General features: G+C 38.7%; 1 long non-coding RNA gene across 1 annotated transcript in view; it reads right to left on the bottom strand.

Annotated features, from left to right (window-relative positions):
• Positions 1 to 18,260, bottom strand: part of LOC143023603 (uncharacterized) — an 80,316-nt gene extending 62,056 nt beyond the window's left edge. The window contains exons 1-2 of the long non-coding RNA XR_012966185.1: positions 18,145 to 18,260; positions 4,565 to 4,796 (exon numbers count right to left, since the gene is read on the bottom strand). This is a non-coding gene — a long non-coding RNA (uncharacterized LOC143023603). The remainder of the gene's footprint in view (positions 1 to 4,564; positions 4,797 to 18,144) is intronic.
• Positions 18,261 to 18,895: the final 635 nt, after the last annotated feature.

The raw sequence follows: 18,895 nt of genomic DNA, 5'->3' as shown, positions 1-18,895 counted from the left end.
TGAGGAGGTGAGGAGGAGAACAGGGGTGAAAAAGGAGCTGGGAGATAGGGTTGATGAAAGAATATTAGGATGGTTTGGACACATGGAAAGAATGAGTGAAGAAAGACTAGTAAAAGAGGTATGGAAGGCAGATGTGGAGGGAGTGAACATGAGGGGACGTCCTAGGATGAGGTGGATGGATGGGGTGAAGGGGGCTTTGGGGAAGAGGGGAATGTCTGTTGAGGAAGGAAGGGAGAGGACGGAAGACAGAGGTGAGTGGAGAATGGTTGTATATGGATGATGTTGTGATTGCATGAGGAGGAATGGGCAGGGGGGTGGGGGGTGAGGTAGTATGTGTGAGTAAATTTTGACGCAGCCCGAAGGGATTTCTCCCCGTCCTCTCCTTATATGCAAGGGGGGACGGAGAGGGGGGGTCGCAGATTAAATGAAGCGGCCTTGCTGTGGATGTGCTGTGTCTTGCGACACTGCTTCTGTCCCAGGGCGGTGGGCAAGGTGCAGGGATGACCCGTCATCCAGGAGGTGCTCAGATGAGAGGGAGGGTGGGAGGGGTGTGGAGTGTATTTAGGGATGAAATGGGTGGGAGTGTTTTTATGCCTTTCCCTTTTTGGCTACCTCCCTTGAAAGGGGGAAACAGCCTTGGTATATGTATGTACTTGTTAGAGAGACTGGTCTATAGTTGGTAGGGTCTTCTTTATTACCTCCTTTATATATAGGTACTATATTTGCTTTTTTCCAATCTTCTGGAACTTTTCCTTCTTTCAAGGAACTATCTATTATGCTATGTATTTTGTCTGCCAGTTCATTTCTGCATTCTTTCAAAATCCAGTTTGCTATTTCATCTGGTCCATGCGATTTTCTAACATCAAGATTACTCAAGTGTTTCATTATTTCATTCTTTGTTACTTCTATTTCTTTCATAGGGGGGACTTTCTCTTTCCATTCGATCTCTTCCGGTTGTATATTCTCCCTTGTAAACACTGATTTAAAATGCTTGTTCATAATTTCTGCCATTTCTATTTCCTCTGTGTATTCAATTCCTCCTTGTCTTAATTTCTCCAAGTCTTGTTTATTTTTCAGTTTGTTTACAAATCTGTAGAATAGTTTTAGTTGATCTTTACATTTTTCTATGACATCTTTTTCATATTTTCTCTTTTCCTCTCTGCACGCTTGTACATATTCATTTCTATAACAAGTATATATTTTCCATTTTTCAGGTCTTTGGTCTTTCTCCTATTTGGTCCAAGCTTTGTCTCTTTTGTCTTTTAACACTCTACAACTTTTGTTGTACCAGCACTTTACATATTCTTTTTCTTGTTTTTGTCTTGGGACATACTTTTCCCACACTTTTTTTTTTTTTTTAATTTTTGTCAAAATATTCCATTTCTCTTCTACTGTTGTATCTTCTTTGTGTATTCTTTCCCAGTTTTCATTTTGAAAGAATTCTCTTATTTTATCAAAATTTGTTTTTTTATTCATCATTCTTCCTTTTCTATATTGTTCATTTCTTTTCATGTATTTTTTCTCATTTAGTTCTAGTTCTATCAATATGTGGTCACTTTTACTTATCGGTACCTGGTATTCTATCTTTTCCACTATTTCAGGTTCTGATGTGATTATTAGGTCTAGTCTTGATGGTTCGTCTTCATTTCTATACCTAGTGTTCTCTTGGATCCATTGTGTCATTGTGTGGTCAATAATCATCTCAAGTAGAACATTTCCCCATGAGTCTTCTCCACCCTTTATGGTCATCTCTTCCCAGCAGATTTCTTTGGTGTGTGTGTGTGTGTGTGTGTGTGTGTGTGTGTATTCACCTCAGATCTGCTGCAGTTTCTGTCAAGACAGCCAGACACCACCCTACGGCAGTGAGCTCAGAGCTCATTATTTGCCGATCTCTGGGTAGGTCTGAGACCACTCACACACCACACACCGGGACAGCAAGGTCACAACTCCTTGACTAACGTCCCGTACTTACTCACTGCTAGGTGAACAGGGGTTACACGTGAAAGGAAACAAACCCAACTTATCTCCGCCCGGCCGGGGAATCAAACCCCGGTTCTCTGGCTTGTGAGGCCAGTGCTTTATCAATCCGCCACTGAGCCGTGTGTGTGTGTGTGTGTGTGTGTGTGTGTGTGTGTGTGTCGTGTAACAATGATATGAGCTGTGTGAATTTCGCGGAATATTAGTCATAGCTTCGTGTTTGGTTCAATGTACATAATTCTAGCGATTAATAGGATTGGGCAGTTGGTTTTTGGATAGTGAGCGTTATTGTTGTGTTGTTGCAGAAAACGTAGTTCGTTATTATGGAAGTGTTTTTCGTGGTGATTACTCTTGCTTACTGATTTTGAATTTTCCCATCAACTTACCGTTTCATTATTTTGTTTTCCTATTATACCATCTATTTCTACTTGAATATATTTCTGCTACAATTATACTTTATACATATACTGAATTATATATTATTGTATATATATTATAGTACGTACATATATATATATATATTTATATACCTCCAAAGTACTAAATTATAAATTTTTCCTTGACTCCACCACCACAATCTGGTAACATCTGGTAACATTGGACTCTGAGACACGCATGTGGCCAATTGATGGAAAATGCTCAACTTAGCTTACCGTTCCTGCTAAATTGAGCTATTTCCGTAGACATGCGTCTGGCCAGCTAGTGGAAAATGGTCAACTTAGCGGACCATTTCCGCTAAGTTGAGCATTTTCGTTATTGCTATTTGCAGTTCGCTAATTTGAGCTTCCGCTAAATTGAGATTCGTTAAATCGGGCTTCTACTGTATTTGATTGTTTGTTATTATGTCTGTTTATTTATTATTAGCTTATTTCTATTTATTATTATTTACTTGCCAGTTTATTATTATTTACTATTTACCTGTTTATCATTTAACTATACCTATGTATTATTTGTTTTATTTATTATCAATTATATTATTATAATTTTTATTTTATTTTATCTATATTTCTTATCATTTATATATTTTTTGTGGAAAGGGAGCTGGGAGATAGGGTTGATGAAAGACCATTAGGATGGTTTGGACACATGGAAAGAATGAGTGAAGAAAGATTAGTAAAAGAGGTGTGGAAGGCAGAGGTGGAAGGCAGAGGTGGAAGGAAGGAATATGAGGGGGGCATCCTAGGATGAGATGGATGGATGAGGTGAAAGGGGCATTACAAAAGAGAGGAACGTCTGTGGAGGAAGGATGGGAGAGGACAGATGATAGGGGTAAATGGAGAGGGGTTGTGTATGGATGATGCTGTGATGTATGAGGGGAGTGGGTGGGGGATGGGGGGTGAGGAAGTATGTATGAGAAAAAATTTGATTCAGCCCGAAGGGTTTTCTCCCCGTCTTCTCCTTTTCTGCATGAGGGGACAGAGGGGGGGGGTCGCCAAATTTATGAAGCAGCCTTGCTGTGGATGTGCTGTGTCTTGTGACACTGCTTCTGACCCACGGCAGAGGACAGGATGCAGGGATGACCCGTCATCCAGGAGGTGCCAAGATAAGAGGGAGTGAGGAGGGTGGAGGGGAGTGGAATATGTAGGGAATGGAATGGGTGGGAGTGGTTTTTATGCCTTTTTCTTTTTGACTACCTCCCATGTAAGGGGAAAAACCCTTTGGTAAATGTATGTATATATTCTTTTGCATCCAACCTAGTTATGGACCAAAAGGTCTCCTGTCGGCATGCTCCACCTTTGTAATCCTTTGTAAAATGACAATGTTGACACCAGCTCTTTCCAAATTAACATATGAACAAAGATTATCCAAATTGGAACTACCTACACTGGAGCAGAGAAGAGAAAGAGGTGATCTACTATCTATAGAATCATGAAAGGAATGGAAATCCTTGATAGGAATGATTTACTAAAAAATGACAATGGAAAAACAAGAGGTCATGAAAAGAAACTCAAAAAGGATAACTGGAAGAGATCTGAAAAAAAAAAAGAGAAAAACTTCCCAGACAGAGTGCTATATCTGGAATAACTTAAAGAAACAGTGAGTGCAAATACTATTCAAGACTAAGAAAAAAACTTGATGCTGAAAGATTCAAAGACGGGTCAACATTAGTATAGCTCCCTTTCCATGTAATACAACTAGGAGGATGTTCGTGCCGCCTCCACCACCACACCTTACACTAATTCTCCTGCAGACACTGTTCGCGGAACCTGCCTTTTCCACATTGGTCTGGTTTGCCATGAGTGTGCCTGCGATTGATGTGGACAACCTTTTCAAATCTTTGCAAAGCCAAGCCATGACAACCTTTTCTGCCTATTTCCACACGATCATAACCTTACCCAACACAATTTTTACACCATTACATTACACTAATTCAATTTTGTTATTTGTGCAATTACATCAATGTGCCTTCACAAAGTATCTAATTCAGTGGTTCTTAACCTGGGGAGTGCATTCCTCCTAGGGGTGGTCAGTAATTTCCAGGAGCCCCCCTTGGGAAAAAGCAGCAACCTCTCAAATTACATGAGCAATTCATAGTAAAAATGCAAAAATATTGCCATATAACTTAATATTTCTATAGTCTACTCACCCATCTTAGCGCTGCTTACCATTTTCCATACTTATTGACCCTCCATATCCTTTGAAGCCCTTGGAAGGGGTGCTTTGAACTCATCCTGGACCTGTACACTGTTCCTTGGTGACTGGTAAGCCCCATTCTCTTCCATTTTTCTACACACACCCATAGTAATAGCTGTATACAGTGCTGGTTTAACCTAGTAGCACATAAAGCACATGCTACAGGCCTCGTGCTTCAGGGGGCCCTGTGGTGTAAAAAATATAATTAAGTTTTTGCCCTTATGTACGTACAAAAGCCCAAGAAAAAAATTACTAATTTTCCCGAGTTTTTTTATTAAATAAAAATATAGAACACTTCATTAGAGCATTGTATAACAAGTCTGATAATAAGAGCATTAACAGACTAACAGTAGATTTATCAATTGATTTTGTAAATTTAAAAAGTTATATGCCTATGCACATGCAGAGAGTCGCATCAATTATGGCATCCAAATGTAGAAGCGCTCTGGAAAAACTACTCATAGGAACATATGAAAAATAGCATGCACATTTGCACACAGACGTACAAACATGAAGACAACAATCATTCGAATTCGACCAATAATGATCTGTTAGTGCTGCGCCCTTGATACAGGAATCCTTCAAACTCACTGGTATTTGATTATAACATGAAAACATTCTCGGCCAGTTGTGTGTGTTTTATTGTGCATTGTTGTGTTACTCGAGTGTGCCATTTGATCTCACAACCTTGTGATTCTTGGTTTCTTGTCTATAAATTGCATATTTTGTCAATAATTTTGTCTAATAAATTGCATTTAATGATGTATTAAATAATTTTAATTGGAGCAAGTGCAGCACTAACAACAACTTTAATATGGCCCATGGTGGACTTTGAGTTTGACATGACTGATAATATCCAGCTTTTTTATGGCCAAGGAAAAAAATAAAAAATAAAATAAATAAATAATACATACAAACATATACCAAAGGCTTTTTCCCCCTTATACAGGGGGTAGCCAAAAAGAAAAAGGCATAGACATCACTCCCACCCATTTCATTTCCCATATATTCCACTCCCATCCACCCTCCTCCCTCCTATCTGGGCACCTACCTGGCAAATACTATTCAAGACTTTAAGAAAAAAACTTGATGCTGAAAGATACAAAGACAGGTCATCCCTGGATCCTGTCCACTGCCCTGGGTCAGAAGCAGTGTCGCAAGACACAGCACATCCACAGCAAGGCTGCTTCATAAATTCAGCAACCCCCCCTCTCCATCCCCTCATGCAGAAAAGGAGAAGACAGGGAGAAATCCCTTCGGGCTGCGTCAAATTTTTTCTCATACATACTTCCTCACCCCCCATCCCCCACCCACTCCCCTCATGCATCACAGTCTCATCTATATACAAACCTTCTCCATTCACCCCTATCTTCTGTTCTCTCTCATCCTTCCTCTACAGACATTCCTCTCTTTTGTAAAGCCCCTTTCACCCCATCCATCCATCTCATCCTAGGACGCCTCCTCATATTCACTCCTTCTACCTCTGCCTTCCACACTTCTTTTACTAATCTTTCTTCACTCATTCTTTCCATGTGTCCAAACCATCCTAATACTCTTTCATCAACCCTATCTCCCAACTCCCTTTCCACCCCTGTTCTCCTCCTCACCTCCTCATTTCTCACTCTATCTAGCCTAGTAACCCCTATCATACTTCTCAGACATTTCATCTCAAACACATTCAAACTCTTTCTCTCTTCCTCTTTCATGTTCCATGTTTCTGGCCCGTACATTGCTGTTGGCACAATCACTCCTTCATATAACCTCCTCTTAGCATCCATTCCCAGATGTTTATTTCTTATTACACTTTTTAATCCACCAAGGCATCTACTCACTTCTTTCAATCTACATTCTACCTCGACCCCCACTCCTCCCTTCCCTGTCACATTTGCACCCAATATCTGAAACTATCCACTTCCTCCAGTTTCTCACTCTTAACCTCTTCACTCCGGGGCACATAGCACGTCTGGCAGCATTAGCTGCCCAACGTGCGATGTTGCGTCATAATAATCGCATTATAAAAAATAAAGTCAGTGCTCAATCGTTCGTTCTCTTTCACCCGTGTATTTTGATAACCATAGAAAATTGATGAAGCCAGTTTAGAGAGAATGGAAATTACGTAGGTACAACTACAATAAATATGATCAAGATGGCGACGTCGGCATCATCGAGTACCCACTTGCTCCTCATGCCACCTACGTAGGCATCACCGTATGGAAGTGGTTAATGCTCACTTCCAGCCTACTGTCACTCTCTCCCCTTGTACATCTCATCACCTTACTTTTGCCCACATTTATCTTCAGCTTCCTTCTTTCACACACCTTCTCAAACTCTGTCACTAACTTCCTCAATCCCTCCTCCGATCCTGCTACAAGCGCAGTGTCATCAGCAAACAACAGCTGGCTTACCTCCCACTTTTCTCCATTTTCTTTAATCATCTCCAACCCCTGACCCACTACCCTTGCATTCACCTCTCGCACCACCCCATCCATGTAAAGATTGAACAGCCAGGGTGACATAACACACCCCTGACAAAGTCCCACCTTTACCTCAAACCATTCACTCTCTCTATTTCTAATCCTAACGCAAGCTCTACTACTCTCATAAAAACTCTTGCTGCTCTTAACAGCTTTCCTCCTATCCCATATATCTGCAGTACCTCCCACAGTGCCTTCCTGTCTACCCTGTCATAAGCCTTTTCTAGATCCATAAAAGCCCAAAAAACATCCTTACCTTTTCCTATAGCTTTTTCACATATCTGTCTTACCACAAAAATCTGATCTACACATCCCCTACCTATCCTAAAACCACACTGTTCCTCACCAATTACTCCCTCTGTTCCTCTCCTAATCCTCTCAATCAAGACCCTCCCATAAGCCTTCCCAACTATACTCAACAAGCTGATCCCTCTGTAACTACTACACTCACACTTGTCCCCTTTTCCTTTGTAAAGTGGAACTATACAGGCACTCCTCCAGTCTTCTGGCACTCTACCCTCTCTTAAACAAACATTAAATAACCTCACCAACCAGTCCACCATAACTGTACCTCCTTTCTTCAGACATTCTGCATGGCATCCATCCAGACCAGGTGCCTTACCTGCTCTCATCATCTTAACAGCTACTTTCACTTCATCCTTCCCTATTTCTCCTCCATTTTCCTCACTCATCACTCTCATTTTCTTAGCGCTTCCCACTGCAACTACCTTTCCCTCCCTATCCTCCTTCACATTTAGCAAGTCCCTAAAATACTCTGCCCACCTTCCTCTCACTGCCTTCTCTTCCATTATCACATCTCCATCTGCACCTTTTACCTTTTCTTCTTTACTTGATTAGCCTCCTCTTCCTCTTTTAACTTCCTGGCCAAAACATCTTTTTATTACTTTCAAAATTTTCTGTCATACTCTTTCCCCATTTCACATCTGCTCTCTTCTTTGCTTCCTTTATCTTATGCTTAACTTCCCTTCTCTTTACTTTGTACCTCTCATACAATTCCCTCATTCTAATTTGTAGCCAATCTATGAATGCCTGCTTCTTCTCTTCTACACCCTTCTTTGCTTCCTCATCTCACCACTCACTACCCTTCTTTCTATTTCCTCCCACCCTCCTTGTTCCACACACCATCTTTGCACACCTTATGACTCCCTCCTTGAACCATCCCCATTCCTCCTCCACTCCTAGTTCTACTCTATCCATTACTCTCTCCCACTCCTCTCTCAACTTCTTATACTCATTCTCCTTTTTTTTTCTTCATTTAAGCATTTTATGCTAAGTACCTCCCTACCTTCTGCCCTTTTCCTCTTTCTCCACTCTCAATTTACCTTCCACCAGGAAATGATCTGATATTCCCCCACTCTCTCCCCTTTGAACATGTACATCCTTAACTTTTCCTAAAAATACTCCTAGTCACCACTATATAGTCCATTAACGCTCTATCTGCCACCCTTCCATCCACCACCCTCTCCCATGTGTATTTATACTTGACTTTCTTCTTAAACACTGTATTTGCTGTCATCAACTCTTTCAAGACACATCTCCACCATTAACTCTCCACTACGATTTTTGCCTCGCACTCCATACTTTCCAATCACTCCGTCAATTGGTTCATTTCCTACCCTAGCATTTAGGTCTCCCAATACAACTACATTGACATTTCTCCCTAATCCCTCTATGCACTCATTTATATCTACCCAGAATGAAATAAATAATGAAAATAAATAAATAATGTCCTCAATAATACAATATAGAATTTCTGGGAAATTTCTTCTCTACCGTATAGGCACTGTAAGGATTCATGTTTGTTTCAGTATGTTTCTAGTATATACATTTACCTCTATCATTTTTTTGTATAAGTGTATAAATCCCTCATTTACTACTTAGAGTTTGATCCTAAGTTATATTTGTTCTGTTTCTCTTTCATAATACTTGACTGTTTATATTTTGTTACTGCCCACTGACGCCTGGCATAGATATCCCTGTACTTATGATTTAGAGACATGCCGGGCCCATGTAAACATGGTCAGGATTAAAAGCTAAGAAACAAACTGCCTTGTTTGGGAATTACCCCGCCATAACAGTGGCAACAAGGGCGAGATTAGATTATGAGTGCTATGGTAAAGTGGACATTGAGATTACACGACTAAGTATGTCTACAATGCATTTATTAGCCTCAGATTAGGCACCGGCTTTTGCATCGGCAGTAATTCTTAGTGTTTGCACAAAAATGTCTAAGGACAGACAGATTGACAGATTTGAGCCAGATAGGATTTCACTAGACCTATGGCTGAGTCTTTTGGAAGCTCACTTCCAATATACAGGAATAACTGGCAACAGTGAAGAAGATTTAGTGAAGAAGAAAAACTTATTATTAGTGTCTGTCAAAAGTGTTGTGTACGCAGAGTTGGGAATGATCTGTGCTCCTGATCTCCCTCATACAAAATCATTTAATGAGTTAGTGAAAGCGTTAAAGCAGTGCTATATAGTCACTCCATCCTACCATAGAAGTCTTGTGGCATTTCAACAAAGGAAAAAAACGGCCAGGTGAAAGTTTAAATAATCTATATGCAGATTTAAAGGCTCTGGCCAAAGATTGTAATTTCGCTGACCAGTTTGACAACCATGAACGAGATCAATTATTTATGGCAGTGGACAATGAAATTTATTTTCCCAATCTAGTGGCAGAAAATTTCAAATTACAAACTTTGACTTCCCAGAAAACTTTTGATAGAATATTAAATATGGAACAGGCATTTGTGGGTGAAAATAACAGTATAAGAGCGGTATCAGAGTAAAAAATTACATAAGAAAAAAGGAAGTAGACATGACCCTAAGACCTCTAGTTATTATCAATCAGGTAATAGTAAGTCTAAGCTCACATGCAAACACTGGTTTTCCCCATGCAAGTGAAAAATGCAGGTTTCAAGATAGACATTGCAACATGTGTGGTAAAAAGGGACATTTGAAAGCAGTCTGTAGATTAAAAGATTCAAAGTTTGAAAAGAAAAGTAAGGGAAAAGGAAATGCAGCTGCAAACAGACTGGAAGATTCTTCAGATTCAGACAGTGCAGATAACAATTTGTTTGGTGTTAAATCAGATATCTTTTCTGTTAAATCTGAGTTAGTCAACTTCAAGATTAATGACAATTTAATACCATTTGAGATTGATACAGGTGCTTGTGTTTCCACATAATCACAAAATTGGGTACATTCATTAAAACTATCCATGTCACCTGGTAATAAAAGGTTGCGTGCTTATGGTCACACAGCCATTGATGTTTTAGGAAAAGTGGATGTTACAGTATCATATAATAATTATGTCTTGGAACATACATTTGTGTTGTAGCTTCTGGTAATACAAATTTATGTGGTAACGATTTACAGCAAAAAGTAGGAATTTCTCTTACAGGTATTCCTGATGCCTCTGGAGTGTCTAGAGTAAATAATATTGTGAATGTTAGTACCTTATTAGATGAGTACACAGTTGATTCAACAAAACCCATAACTAGTGTTAAGGCATCAATACATCTTAAACCTGAAGCTGTACCTAAGTGTTACAAAACTCGTACAGTATCATTCCATTTTCGGAAGTTAGTGGAAGACGAGTTGGACAACCTACTTAAGGAGGGTATCATTTCCCCTGTAGAATTCAGTGAATGGACAGCCCCGATAGTACCAGTTTTAAAACAAGACCAGAAATCTGTACGCATATGTGCAGACTTAAATACCTCAATCAGTTTTTGCTAGTAGATCAGTATCCATTATCAAAGGTGGATGAACTTTTGTCTGTAGTTGGAAAGGGACAACTCTTTTCCAAGCTGGACTTAAAAAATGCTTACCTGCAAATGGCAGTAGATGAAGAGGCTCAGAGGTACTTAGTGATTAACACTCCAAAAGGTCTATCTAAATACAACAGATTACCTTTTGGGCTTGCTTCCTCTCCTGCTATTTTTCAGCGCTTCATGGTTCAGTGTAAAATTCCAGGGGTAGCAGTATTTTTGGATGACATTCTTGTAACTGGTTCCACTGAACAGGAACATGATGAAAGACTTTTAAAAGTACTAAGCATACTTCAAGAGAACAATGTCAAGGTTAATAAAAGTAAATATGTACTTAAAGCTGATTCAATTGAATATCTAGGATATGATGTGAGTGGGAAGGGTATAAAACCTTCTGAATGTAAAATAAGAGCAATTGCCCAAGCCCCAGCTCCTACCTTGGTGGCAGAAGTAAAGTCATTTGTTGGCTTAGTAACTTATTATTGTAGGTTTGTTCCACAATTTGCTACAATCTTGCTCCTTTGTATGATCTACAGAAAAATGCAACTTTTAAGTGGACTAAGGTAAAAGAAAAATCTTTTTTGATTATTAAGAAAGAATTGTGTAACTCAAGGGTTTTGTCAAATTTTGATGGCTGTTCTCCCCTTATCTTAGAGGTTGATGCATCCCCAGTTGGAGTTGGATGTGTTTTAAAACAAGTTGTGAATAAGGAAGAACAGACTGTGTATTTTGCTAGTAAGAAGTTATCTTCCGCTGAAAAGAATTACTCTCAGCTGGATCGAGAGGCTCTTGCGGTGGTTTATGGAGTAGTTAAGTTGAAATATTTCTTACTAGGAAGAGAATTTGTTGTAAAAACTGATCACAAACCATTGTTAGGTTTATTTGGTAAACAGAAACAAATTCCAATTCATGCCAATGCCAGATTGCAGCGTTGGGCTATATTGTTATCACAGTTTAACTTTGATCTGGTGTTCAGAGCAGGCAGAGAAAATCATGTTGCGAATGCTTAAAGTAGATTACCCATAGTAGATTCAGACAATGAATCTAGTGTACCTGTTGAATATGTCAATTTAATCAAGGTAATGGCATATAGTGATATTGTTTTGGACAAAGTCAAACTGTATACCAGAAAGGACCCAGTTCTTAAAAATGTTGTAAATAACCTTAAATTTGGCAAAATAAACCTAATGTTTCAGAGTACTCCAAGATCAAAAATGATCTTAGCTTTCATGATGAAATTGTGTTGTTCAGAAATAGAGTGGTAATTCCGTCGGAATTAAGGAGTGGTGTTGGATCATTTGCATTTAGGTCATAATGGAGTAAATGCGATGAAAGCTGAAGCAAGAAAATGAGTATGGTGGCCTAAGCTGGATCAAGATCTGTTGGAAGTTACCAAAAGTTGTTCTATTTGTTCTATTTCTAATCACCAGCAGCCCCAATCTCAGTCTCTTGCTTGGCCAGATTCAGATATACCATGGTCAAGATTACACATTGACTATGCAGGACCTATAGATGGACAATATTTTTTAGTAATTGTTGATTCTTTTTCCAAATTCATGGATGTGCATGTTACTGAAACCATTTCTTCAAAAGCTACTATTAAGTTGTTGCAAAGAACATCTGCAAATTTTGGCTTACCTGACCAAATAGTGTCAGATAATGCTGCAAATTTTTGTTCGGCAGAAATGGAGGAATTTTTGTCTAAGAATGGTGTTAAACATGTGATGCCAGCACCATACAATCCTTCCTCAAATGGGTTAGCAGAATGTGCAGTGAGAACCTTTAAAAGTGGATTGCGTAAATTTGAAAGTGGGGATATTCATCTTAGAATATGTAGATTTTTATATAATCAGAGAAGAACTGTTAGTGCTTCCACAGGCAAAACACCCTCAGAGATGTTAATGGGTAGAACTTTTAAGGGACCTTTGCACTCCCTTCAAAAGGAAAAGAAGAGAAGTAAGATTGAGGAAGAGGTTGTAGGTGTATCCAAATATAAGTTAGAGGATGCTGTGTTTGTAAGAAATTATGGAAAGGGAGAGAAATGGTTGCCAGGAAAAGAAATTGAAGAGTTAGGTGTACGTAATTATAAGATTCAATTAACGGATCATGGAAATGTATTTTGGAGAAGGCATGCTGATCAGATTATGCCAAGATATGTAACCACTGTGGCTCAGAGTGTTAACCACTTCACTTCAGGCCAAAATCTCGCGGGCAGCATTAGCTGCCAGACGTACGATGTTGCGTCATAATACTCACATCATAAAAAATAGTCACCGCTTATATCGATCGTTCTCTCTTTCACCCATGAATTTTGATGACCATAGAAAATATGATGAAGCCAGTTTACAGAGTATGTCAGTTACGCAGGGACAAATACAATAATTATAATCAAGACGCCGATATGGCAGCCTCGCGTATCCACTTGCTCCTCATGCCGCCTACGTAGGCGGCACCGTATGGAAGAGGTTAAAAAGCCTATAACTCCTGTAGTAATGGATAATAGTTCTGTTGATGAGTCTTGCCCTTCTGATGCTCATAACAAACCTTCATGTGATATTCCTAACACTGATGTTAATTTTCCTGATGACCCGGATAAAGACAAGGTTCACATTAACAATTCTCCGGTTAAATCTCCTATCAGGGAACGTGAGAATAGAACCAAATCTGGCAGACTTATAAACCCTCCAGATCGCCTTGATTTGTAGTGCTGTATGGTTGTGGCACCCTAATTGGTTGTCATAAAAAAAAAAGGATGTAAGGATTCATGTTTGTGTTTCAGTATGTTTCTTGTATATACATTTACCTCTATCATTGTTTTTGTATAAGTGTATAAATCCCTCATTTACTACTTAGAGTTTGATCCTAAGCTATATTTGTTCTGATTCTCTTTCATAATACTTGACTGTTTATATTTTGTTACTGCCCACTGACACCTGGCATAGATATACTTGTACTAATGATTTTGAGACATGCCGGGGCCCATGTAAACATGGTCAGGATTAAAAGCTAAGAAACAAACTGCCTTGTTTGGGAATTACCCCGCCATAACAGGCACAATCGGGAAAAATGGGAAAAGTGAGATTCTGAGTGTTATCTAATAATTACTTAAATATTCAAGTTTGGTTATGTTATGTTAGGTTGTATTTCTGTAAAGAAAGCCATTAATGCTTTTAAGCCATGATATAATATCATATTCCTAGAAAAGTTCTTCTTTAGTCTTCTTTAATGTATAGCCAGCATCGAGAAAGGTGAGAAAAGTGGTTTCAGGTGGTGTCATCTAAGAATCACCTAAATACTTAATAACTTGATAAATACTTTATAATTACTTAAATACTAAGCCAAGTTTTGTTAGGTCATGTTAGGTTGTATTTATATTGGTTATTGCATATTGTATAACTGGCAAGCTATGCAATATGTAATAACTGGCTTATCATATATCTTAAATTATTGTTTGGCTGTCATTTAATTTTTTATGCCTTTTTTTTTATTTTATTTTTTTTTTATTCTGGCAATTTTTTTTTTTCCAGAAAAATTAATGGTGAATTGTTAACAAGATTTTGGGTACAGTTACTGTCTGGACGTGTTATATATATATATATATATATATATATATATATATATATATATATGTATCTATATATATTATATATATGTATGTATCTATATATATTATATATATATGTATCTATATATATTATATGTATTTATATATATTATATGTATATATATATATATGTATATATATATGTGTATGTATATATATATACATATATATATATATACAAAACAACAACAACAACAACTAAGGAGGACAGACTGAAGGAGATAGTGGCCGTGTCCAAAGTTAACTACTTTCTTTAAGATAAAACCTAGTGACACTGACACATCTGAACCTGAAGGTGGACACCACCCTTTAACATCAGTTGATGAAAGTGTTGTTGAACTTAAGATGAGGTCAAGAAACCACCCAAGTATGATGAGGATAACAGTTTCAAGCCTGACCATTTGGAAGAAGCCAAAACAGTGGTACACAGTAGAGAAGAATACCAAAATATAGAAACAATAGATTTAACACCAGTGTCAAAAGATGTGGAGGACAAAAACATTTTTTTTCCACTTCTCTAGGAAAGTGGCCACCAAAATTTGATGAGGTTCTGAAAGAATACTGGAATGCTAAAGGAAACTAGGACTGTCAAAATAAATACTTTGAGTTTATTTCCTCCAGAAGATAATACAAAAGTGAAAATAAAACAAGATTTTATAAGAAAAGTTACTTTAACAGGGTTCACAATCTTAAATATACCAAAGGCTTTTTCTCCCTTACGCGGGGGGGTTAGCCAAAAAGAAAAAGTCATAGAAAACACTTCCACCCATTCCATTTCCTACATATTCCACTCCCCTCCACCTCTCTCCCTCCCTCTTATCTTGGCACCTCCTGGATGACGGGTCATCCCTGCATCCTGTCCACTACTCTGGGTCAGAAGCAGTCGCAAGACACAGCACATCCACAGCAAGGCCACTTCATAAATTCGGCGACCCCCCCTCTCTGTCACAAACTTATAAAATGTATAAAAGAAAGATGTTGGCTCTGTTACTCAACAAGCCAAGGCCACCTATTTTGCTTTCCATGCAAAGTTATGAGCCCAGAGTTCCCTTCTAAGCTTGCCGAGGAAGATTTTGATAATTGCAAGAATGCTAACACTGGACTGGTTTGACACAAAGAAAGTACTGTGCACAAGAAAGCTATTGCTGCCTTGTTAGCTCAGAAGAAGAAGAAGGGTGATAGTGTTGATGCTGTACTTGTCAAACAGATGGAATATGAACATCAGTACTGGTGAAAAGCGGTTGATTGTGTTGTAGAAGTTTTAAAGTTTTCATCAGAACAAGGTCTCCCTTTCCTTGGACTGCTATAACTGCTGGCCAAGTTTGACCCATTTCTATCTGAGCACAAATGCTCATGGGAACAAAGGAAAAGTCCATACTTCATATCTGTTCAAAGATGTGTGTGCAGAGTTTATTAGTCTGATCGGGACCAAGATACTTGACCAAATAATCTATGAAATTAAAAAGTGCAAGTATTATTCAGTTTCACTGGATTCAACACCAGATTTAGCACACATTGACCAACTTACTTCAATTGTGCAATATATGTTGCCTTCTGGATCAGTAGAAATACCTATAATTTTTTTTTTCAAGATGGAAGGACCTAGTTCTGCAAATCTTACTGACAGTTTACTAGATTTCTTTACAGAAAGGGAAATCAACATCGAAGATGGTCAGGGCCCTCACATGGGGGGGCTGGGGGCGGGCATATGCCTGGGGGCGCCAATTCTAGTCTGGACATGCCGCCCATAAGGCTGACAAAATAAATACAATAAAAAAAAGTCTGAGGAGCCCTGAATATTTTACCATAATATACAAATTTTGTATGAGAATCAACTGAATGAAATATTTTTCCTGGTCTTTTCTGCAACAGGGACATTAAATAACAATTTTAAAATCTGTTTAATTATTTCACAAGCCAATAGCTTTAATAGGCAGTCAGGAATAGTGGAGATGGGAAGGGGGGGGGACATCACTGAGAACTTTGCCTCTGGGGTGGCACTTAGGCATGTAAGGGCTCTGAAGATGGTAGATGCCAGAGTTATGACAATGCAAGTAACATGAGTGGTAAATACAATGGACTACAGGCCATCACTAAGGAAAGGGGTACATTTGTCAATATATTCCATGGTTTGCCCATTCCCTCAACTTGGTAGGAAAATTTGCTGCACAATGTTGTCCAGTAGTAGTAAATTTTTTGGTTTTGATATTTACGAATGTAATTAATGTGTGTGTATATATATATATATATATATATATTCCCATAATGCATCAGCGTTCATGTTATTTTGTGTGTGTGTGCCTAGTATAGGTACATGCATGTATATGTGTGCATGTGTGATTCACCATGGTCTTGGATCACATGTTGGACTTGTGATTGACAGCCATTTCCCTCCCAGAAGAGAGCTCAGAGCTCATATATTACCAACCTATGAGTAACACTATGACCTTACATGCACACACACCCCAACTCCCCACTCACGAGTTGGAGTAACGACTCGCAGCACAGCAATACTGAAATTATTTCAGCCTGGCGAGATTCGAACCCAGACCACCGTAGTGGCAGCCAGGAATTCTATCCACTGCATGTGTGTGTGTGTGTGTGTGTGTGTGTGTGATTCACCATTTACCACAGTCTTGGATCACGTGTTGGACTTGTGATCAACAGTTAACCTCCCAGATGAGAGCTCAGAGCTCGTACGACCGATCTATGGGTAATACTGTGACCTTACACGCACACACACACACCCAACTCCCCGCCCACAAGAGTTGGAGTAACAGCCCACAGCGAAGCGATACTGAAATTATTTCAGCCCTGGGTGAGATTCGAAACCGGACCTCCGTATTGGTAGGCGAGAACTAACCACTGCGCCACGAGGATATGTGTGTGTGCGCACGCGCGCGTATATGCTTCCCTGTGTCCAAAGGTCACTTAAGGTGTATGCGTGCAAACGTGTATTTGTCCAAACCCATGCGGGTGTATGTGTACGTCTTCATGCGCGTGCACGAGTGCACGTCTGTGCTCACGTGTGTGAATGCGTGCATGTATGTATGTATCCGTATGCATTTACCTGGTTGTATCTTACGGAAAGGGGAGCTATGCTCGTATCGTGTACGAGTTCATGTATGCCGAAGACGGGGAGAAGGGGTAGGAGGAAGGGAAGGTGGGGATATCCAATAGATTCATCATTATAATTATTCTAGTTTTCCCCGAACTATTAACTTGCGTAGTAGTTGCATTACTTTGAATATTTACACTAGGTTTCTCCAAAATATTTAATTCTATTCCGGGAAATCCTTCGCTCATGAGTACCTAGAACAACCCAATTAATTTGAATTAATTTCTCACTACATTTCTAGGCGTTATTATTCGATATTTGGATTCGCTTTGTATTCATGGTACACACGATTTGAGAGTACTTTCTTGTATACATTGATACAACAAAACCAGAAAATATTCATTTATTCATTAAGTGAATATCCAAACATTCTCCTTATATTTCACATACGAAAATAACGAATATGAAAAGGCACATCGCTCTCGCCATAGAAGTCGATATGATAATGATGTAAACGGCCACCTAAGATAAAAATTTGATTGATTGGGTTTTTTATCATTACTTAACAAACGACAACATCTACATTCATAATTACTTTACCTGATAATTCTAGTGAGTTGTGGAAAACGCATTCTCTTATTCTGGGCTTCCAGCTTATGGGGGCGCAGTGTATTTACTATGATAGAAAAGAAAAGAATACGTTCAAACAAAGAACGCTCCCGCCGTACTAAGCACTTTCGGCTGTAAAAATGTCGACAATGTTCAGGACAAAAACTATAGTTCATTTGAAATTAGTGTACTAGTTTATCACAACCTGCATAAAGCCACTATAGTAAACCAAAATAACCTAAACAATTTACACACAAAATAAAATATTTATAAGCCCTTTTATTAGTTTATAGTAAAACTATTTTCGCAGATTCACCAAGGTACTCAGGTCCTTAAAGGTAATGGATTCTGCAGGTGGAAATAAATATAAACTCTTACATTTAGAAAATAGGGAAGAATTGATAGGCAAATGTAGTTAGCACGGAAACTCAAAATAATGACCTTAGCACACTAGTGAAAAACTTGCAGGATAATCAGGCTAATATCATTAGATTGCACAACTGCACTATTACCAACGATTTTAAAGTTGCTCATATCCGGTAGAATAGAGGCTAATAAACAACATTATTACATTCAATATTGTATGATTTAGTTTCTTGCCTGTACACTTTTACTCGGAAAACTAATTTGCCAAGGCTAATGTAAAAAATTGCGTTGAAACCGGCAAGAATTAGTAAGGTTTTGAAGAACTGGGCATAAACTTGTTTAACAACAAGATAATACCCTGCGGATGTGCTGAACG

Source organism: Oratosquilla oratoria, unplaced genomic scaffold, assembly GCF_046742065.1.
Source record: "Oratosquilla oratoria isolate Oo_2021 unplaced genomic scaffold, ASM4674206v1 SCAFFOLD52, whole genome shotgun sequence".
Classification (NCBI taxonomy): Eukaryota; Metazoa; Arthropoda; class Malacostraca; order Stomatopoda; family Squillidae; genus Oratosquilla; species Oratosquilla oratoria.
This window is presented reverse-complemented; position numbering and strand designations above follow the sequence as displayed.